Below are 7,725 nucleotides of genomic sequence, written 5' to 3'. Positions count from 1 at the left end.
CTTTAGAGAGGTCAACTGCAGTAGGGAGAAAATAATTGCAGGCTCACCAAATATAAAGAGCTTAATTTTATTGAGAACCTTTGAAACACTAGGACCCCAAACCAGGTTCCACACATTCACAACTAGACTTACTCCCACTACAACCCCCATTGTTTCCAGGAGCTCTCATTTTTGCTTGCAAAGCCACACCAACCGATCTATTAATCCTTCCCTTCTAGATACCAGAATTGAAAGAATAGCTTCTGCAAAAGGGACCTTCTAAGTTTTTTACTTTACAGGGAATTGGAAACATTTTGAATTCTTAAACTCCTCTTTTAAGTCTCTCATGCACTTGCACTTTCTAATTGTGCTGTCGATTTTTCAAACGCTCTACAGTGTTTTATCTTTGAAGACTAGTTTAAAGTTAAACCTTAGCAATGGCACTTCCCTCCACAGGCGGTGCCCCAATAAAGCCACTATATGTCCTCTTATTTTTCTCTTTCTGTTTTTTTTTTCCTTCTATTTTGCTCTGCATTTGTATCCAGAAAATCAGATTGGTAACTTGAATGTTGACTTCTTAGTCCTTTTTATAGAATTTCCGTTCCTTCTTTGGTCCAACTACAGCAAAAATACTACAAATCTGATACACAAGAAAGGTCTATCAAAATGAACTGCCTGCCTAATCTTCTTGACTTGATCGTAGACTAAAACTTGTACAAAACACTACAACATTTCCATTTACATGCAAGGCTTTAGCTCCCTGCCCACCGCTGCCCATTCTGACTTTCTACATGATTACGTTGAACAAAGTTCCCTCTTCCACCGGCATGTGATGATGAACAATTAGCAGCAAAAGGAGGCCGGGTGTGTGTTCAAGGGTCTTGCTGGCCTCTACCTGTACCAGCAAATGGATAGGTGTGCTGCCACGAATTGTGTTGCCCTCTGCCACGGCCCCAAGTATGATATGACTGTGAACCATGACCAGCAAAGTTTCTATCATGAGAGACACTATTTCTAGATGTCCATAAATCATTATTCAATGACTGAACTCCCCTTCCATTAGGCCTCCAGCATTGGCCTGACTCTGATATATTTAATTCCCTGAAGCCATGTTGTAATGTGCCTTTTCTATAATCTGAGGTACCCTTGGCATAGTATGAGCTAGGAGATGACACTACTCTTTGATCCCTGGATATTCCTTTTGGAGCATAAACTCGGTCTCCTGACTTAGAATTACCATTTGTTCCTCTACCACACCCCATCCAGAACCAGCAAATTTGTGAATTGAATTGGCAGGAGAGCTTGAAGTGAATTTACCATTGTGAAAACTTGCATTTCCCAAATCATTTGGTTATCTAAACCTTGCCTGTACTTGCTGGATGCTGCATTTTGCTTTTACCAAATGAGTCCGGAGAGAGCAAGTAAAAAATCTAAATGAAAGAAAGTTGAAGCACGACTGACACACCTGCGGGTGGTCACATTTCCCTGACATTCATGCCATAGAACTGTTTCCATAAGCTCATGTTCATTGATTGTCTGCAAATATATATTTGATTTGTTTGGCCAAACATCAGAGCTTCTAATTGTATTGAATATAACATGTTGCAGAAACTTTTTCTCATGATATAATTGGAGGTCAATAATCAAATTTCATAGCATGCATTTGAGAGTGATTTCAGTTCAATGATTAAGTGTACTAAAATCCAAAAGAAATCATTATATAGAATCGCAATGGCAAGGAACATATCCATATTAAGCAGATATAAAAAGAGAACTATTTACATAAAACAGTTCAAGCAAATTAGAATTAATAAAAATCGTACGACTTAATGACCTATTTATACCTTGGAAGGATGTTGTACACCATCAAGTAAACGAGGCATATGCAGACTTGTATTAGGAAGCTCATAGAGGGCACATCTGCAACATGATGAAATTAAAAAATAATCCCAAAAATCCAAAAAATAATTAAGCTATTAGCAATGTTGTTGACATACAAGACAGAGTCTTCTTCAGAGCTATCATCTCTTTCTTTGACCTTGGCATCATTCTCATCAAGCTGCCGGATAAAACCACTGATTCCAAAGCTGGAAAGTGAAGAGACATATCCATATTAAGCAGATATAAAAAGAGAACTATTTACATAAAACAGTTCAAGCAAATTAGAATTAATAAAAATCGTACGACTTAATGACCTATTTATACCTTGGAAGGATGTTGTACACCATCAAGTAAACGAGGCATATGCAGACTTGTATTAGGAAGCTCATAGAGGGCACATCTGCAACATGATGAAATTAAAAAATAATCCCAAAAATCCAAAAAATAATTAAGCTATTAGCAATGTTGTTGACATACAAGACAGAGTCTTCTTCAGAGCTATCATCTCTTTCTTTGACCTTGGCATCATTCTCATCAAGCCGCCGGATAAAACCACTGATTCCAAAGCTGGAAAGTGAAGAGAACAAACAGTTATGACAAAAAGTCAAAAATTAATACTTAGAAGAATACTGAAAATAAGGACTAAGAAAAGCACAGAAAGGCAGAGAACAAATGGCCTACCTCAAATTGGTGTCAATCTTGATCGACTGATTGTCACCATTAGACAGTGAAACAATTTGTGATGCCATACCGTGGGTGCTTCGCATGAATAACTGATCAAGTTTCTCAGCATTCCTGTCAATTTCTTCTGCCTAGAAAAGTAACATTAACTTGGAATCAATTCTAGATAAATTGGTCATGATAAAACGTCTTCTATCGATATAATTGAGAAATCGAAATGGGGTATGATACCATTAGTTCCTTTTCCAATTTTCTGGTCTCCTGTAGAAGACGGGATTCTTCTATAAAGGGAAGTTTGCAGATACCCTTTAGAAGACAACATGTTACAACCAATTTTAGAAAATAGAAGATCAGTAGAGTCGATGGAAAAGCAACGCAAAAGGATCTTTAACAGAACACTAGAAAAATGGTGCATGTGAAGAAAACAAAACCACCAAACCTGCCACGTAAATCTCTTCCCATCCATGTCAATTTCGAAGTCTAAACATGAAGCAATGCTTAGAGTTAAAACTTTTGAAGTGAACTAATCCACTAGATAAAATATAAATGACATAGTAGCATTACCAGAAGGGTAAAAATCAATGATTGTGGAACACTCTTCCATCATAAGTGTCCTATAATCCTTAGGAAGTGCATGAGCACTACAGAGATGAACATTTGTTTCATCTTCTAGGAAAATGGTTAATTTTATAAGAAATACTTGCAAAAAAATAAAAATAAAGCTAAAGCTACCTTCTTGGTGGCAGGACAGCCATGAGTGTATCTATAGGTTTAAATGGGGAACCTTTCTGAAATTGTGGTTTGACCTGACTTAGGCCCTTCATATCAGAGGCAAATGGTCCATAATGAAAAGGATAAAACCTGATAGGATGTTTCAATGATAATTTACTTTATCTTTCGTTGATTATCATAACAATACTGAGTAGCTGTACATCACAGATATGTCTTACCATTTCCACGATGGGGGGCCGGAAAAGTAGTATAAAAGAACCCAGAGCAGTCCTTCTGTGTAGCTTTTAACCTAATTGTAAAAAGCAAATGGAGTTAGAAAGAAACAAAAATTCAAAAGGAAAAGATCTTGTGTACTATATTTTAGTAATTTTTATGTTGGGTTAGTGAAAAATACGCAGGGGAAACTAAGTTCTCTTGAAACAAACATAAACTCAAATCCCAATATTGTACAAAACTCATACTCAATCAACCAAAATTAGAGATAGCTTAATTTTTCAAAAGAAAATAAAATAGAAGTGGAGAAATGAGAAAACATGGACAAATTTGCAAACAGTAAATGCAAGATTAAGCTACAATATATAGCCAGACATACTACTTCCTTCCTTTTGTTTTCAATCTCCCCCGGGCTTTCAGCAGAAAATTTGCATTTGTAATATCTTTCTTTGAATCCTGTAGCACCCAATCGTACCTGTGTGGATGAATGAGAAAACATATATAAGTCAGAATGTAAGTTCAGAAGAAGTATGATATAAGATAATGGAACTTCCAGAAAGGAGTGCTCCATACTTTGTCAGTGCCAAAATCACCATTCCTAAACAGATCAGATTTTCTTCTAATGCTGGCCTTCAATTTTTGCTTGAATTCATTTGTGTTTTCCACTATCTGCAACATAATGATATAGATAACAAGGAGGCCAAAATATTTAGCCACGTCTGAAAATGAAGAACCACCCGAGTAAAATTATGCAGAAGCATCTGAAAGTAAATATCAATTACCCATAGTCCCACACCAAAAGAAAAAGAGAACAAAAAAACTATGCAAAAGATAATAATCCCCTTAGACATGAACATATCTCTTTGTACACATATACATGGGAAGAGCGTGCATGCATGTCATATACATGGGGAGAACATGCGCGTGTGCATACGCACATGCATGTGTGTGTAAAAGAAAACCAAAAGAACCTCATTCAAAACAGAACAGAACAAAACATACTTTGGAAGATGAAACATTATCCACTGAAACAACTGCAGATCCTTCAATTGCCTCGAAATTAAAGTTTGAACTTCCAGCATCAATGTCTTCCTCTATCTGGAGAAGCATGCAATTAACTCTTTATTTCACAATGGTGATTTTAGACAGACAAATCTGTCAGCAGTGATACAGTATATGAACATTAAAGTTTGAAACAACGCGCTCAGTGGCCGCTCACCCAATCATTGTTATAGCAAAGACGTCTGAGTTTACGTTCTCGTATATCTGATCTTTTCTTGAATATTTTCTCTTCAAATGCTCCAATAAGGAGAACAAATTTCTCAACTCTAGATAGTTTGATGTACCCCAACTTCTTGTCATGAACCTGCTTTGTGCAAATGATCATGAACCTGTCTAGCTATATTGATTTTGTCGTGAAGAAAAAAAACAAGATATGGCTAACTTATATTAATATACCTGAATCATATCAACCAAATAGCCACCAATATTCTTGAATTCTTTCTTGTAGACTGTCATCAGCAAATCAATTGCACCCTGAGAACAAGTATTTCACAAAAGTTAGTTTTCATGTGAAAACTTAGTTTCTCATTACATAAACCATTTGATAAGTTAGCATAGAACCTCATGAATTTCCAATGTTGGCATGTGGGGTAAAAAATCATTTCCCGCAAAGAAACATATAAAGATGAAATCATCAATGATACGCTCAAGATCAAACTTAAAGTTCTCAGGAGGATCACTGATTTGCATGTCAAGCTCCAGATATTCCCTCAAAATCCAAACATGCAGAAACTGAAAATTGGATGAAGAAAAAGTTCACACAAAGAAGCAGCTACACTACCCTAATGGAAGTCAATAAAATTAAGATACCTGATAAGGCTTTTTCATCATGTGCGCTGTTCTTTTGTCTGATATTGCAGATGAAATTGTCAATTGACTGTTTGCATGTTGCTGCTGGTTTTGGATTAGTAAATTCTATTTCCCAAAAATGACGAGTTAATACAAAAGTTCATAATATTGTGTCAGTTTCCATATATGGTAATGCCAATCCTCATGAGTAGTGTTCAAAACCTCTAACTTGAATTAGTACTCAATGCTACCAGAAAACTCTTAACTAAAACTCTGTTTTATAATTCAATAAATTGTAACATGGGTAGAAGTAATTATCACCCTTGAAAACTACATGACGCCCAGATATTCATCAAGACCAAATTCCAAGCTGTAACATGGTAAAAAAATAAACCGAAAAAAAAAAAAAAAAAAAAAGAGAGAGAGAGAGAGAGAAAGGAAATTGATAAAACTTGAAAGGTTTGCAAATTCAACCTCTCTTAGTATGGAAAGGTGAACTTCATGTGTTGCCAAAGACAACATTATAAGATCCGCATCCTGTCATGATGCCAAATTGCCAATGGTAATGTATGAGAATGTAAAATCAAGAATCGAGATAAAGTGAAAATTAGATGGGCAAAAGGATATATAGGAAATAAATTCTTTATATTTGCATCCCATATAGTCATTTTTTCATACCAGACCATACAAGCAATGGCGGGTGTTTGGATCATAAGAAGGAACAGTTCGCTGGTGACGTATGAACGACATCACTTTATGTTCTCCTTCCCCAGGAACATTGGCATCAGAAAGTATTACCTAAATGAATAAGCAAGGAAATTAACAAAAGAAAATATAGGAATCAAATTTGGAAGGAGACATAAATATAAGCACCAGTGAACACCCTTGGTGCAATATGCATGCATTATTTATGATTTTTCAACATTGATTAAAATTTAAAAAGGAACTAATCTGCACTTAATCAGTTCATGTACTTTAAGTACTCGTCATATCAATAGACCAGACCTTGATGTCCCTCCAGCCTGAATCTTGGCTTAAACGCAGATTGATGTAGCTTTGAAGAGCCTTGGATAACTTGTACATGAAATCCGTTCCAGGGGTGATTATATTAGAATCAGAAACTTCGGACTCCTGTTCTAGTAGGATTTTTTCCCCTTCCTTTTCAAATTGCTGTCTTAGTTTCTCTTCTTCAGCCTCCTACATATTATAATATAAACAACAGTTGGGAACATCAATATGTCTTCATCAAACTAATTCAAAGCATAACACATAGAAAACTCATGTGAATTTCAGATACACCCACAGCAAGATTCTTGTCCATTGCCGACTTAAAACGCCTGGCGCGCTGTTGATTCATTTTAGCCCTTGGAGCAACTCCATCTACAAGAGAAAATTTTAATTGACATCTACTACAATAGTACATTTGTCTAGATAGCCGGTAGACAAAAAATACAAATTGAAAGTAAAAGCACCTAAAAAGTCTAATAATTAACGGCAAGACGTTAAAAACAAACAAATTAGTTCAATTTTCTCACCAATGGCTATGTAGAGTAGTTTCCTTGGTCTAACAATATTGAAAAGCCGATCAATGTATTCGAAAATATTGTTGAAGACATCTTCATAAGTTCTTGGCGGTGCAAGCTGAACAACATGCAGAGGAAGAACTTCATAACTAAGACATAGATTAGAAAGAAATGAAATAGAACTGTGATCTTACTCCATAACCATCATCATCATCTTCTTCCGGATGAAAGCAGGGATGGATAATCCCATTCATGTCTAGAAACAGGTTATCGAACTCTATGCCATTTGGGTTTGGCAAGCTTGCATCTAGAAACTGATCCTCTCCCGCTTCAATGGCTTTCACCACCACTTTAGGGTGTACTTGTTTACCAACCAACGAAAAAACGATGAAACCCCCATTTATCTCTGAAACGAAGCTAAGCTCAAGAGATGCAGTATATATTTGCTCTTCGGTGAGTTCGGTCAACTATTGCTTACTAAGCCCAGGTACTGTTCATGCAAACCGCCATTTGATTTGATCCAGTACGAACCATTTCATCGCATTTGTTCCGAGAAATGACTTTTTGCCAATTCCAAGGAAAGTGGGTCGAAGTGTTTAAAAGCTCCCCGACTTCCTATTTAACCTTTTTAGGCATGGTAAATGACATTACTTAACATCTTTACACGTTACATCATTAACTCTTTTATGGATTTGAAAGGTCTTTTAAAAACTTTTTTTGGACTTTGAAAAATTTGTGGGTATTCAATTCTGATTTATTAAGAGTTTTTATAAGTATTAGGGTATTCAATTTGGATTTGTAAAGGGAGATTTTAATTCCATAAAAATCTGAAGGTATTCAAAAAATCTACTAATTCTATAGAATT

The 7,725-nt window shown here is 35.9% G+C and overlaps 1 pseudogene; it reads right to left on the bottom strand.

Annotated features, from left to right (window-relative positions):
• Positions 1–528: 528 nt before the first annotated feature.
• Positions 529–7,441, bottom strand: LOC133732443 (5'-3' exoribonuclease 3-like; annotated as a pseudogene).
• Positions 7,442–7,725: the final 284 nt, after the last annotated feature.

The sequence above is a fragment of the Rosa rugosa genome, chromosome 2, assembly GCF_958449725.1.
Source record: "Rosa rugosa chromosome 2, drRosRugo1.1, whole genome shotgun sequence".
Classification (NCBI taxonomy): Eukaryota; Viridiplantae; Streptophyta; class Magnoliopsida; order Rosales; family Rosaceae; genus Rosa; species Rosa rugosa.
This window is presented reverse-complemented; position numbering and strand designations above follow the sequence as displayed.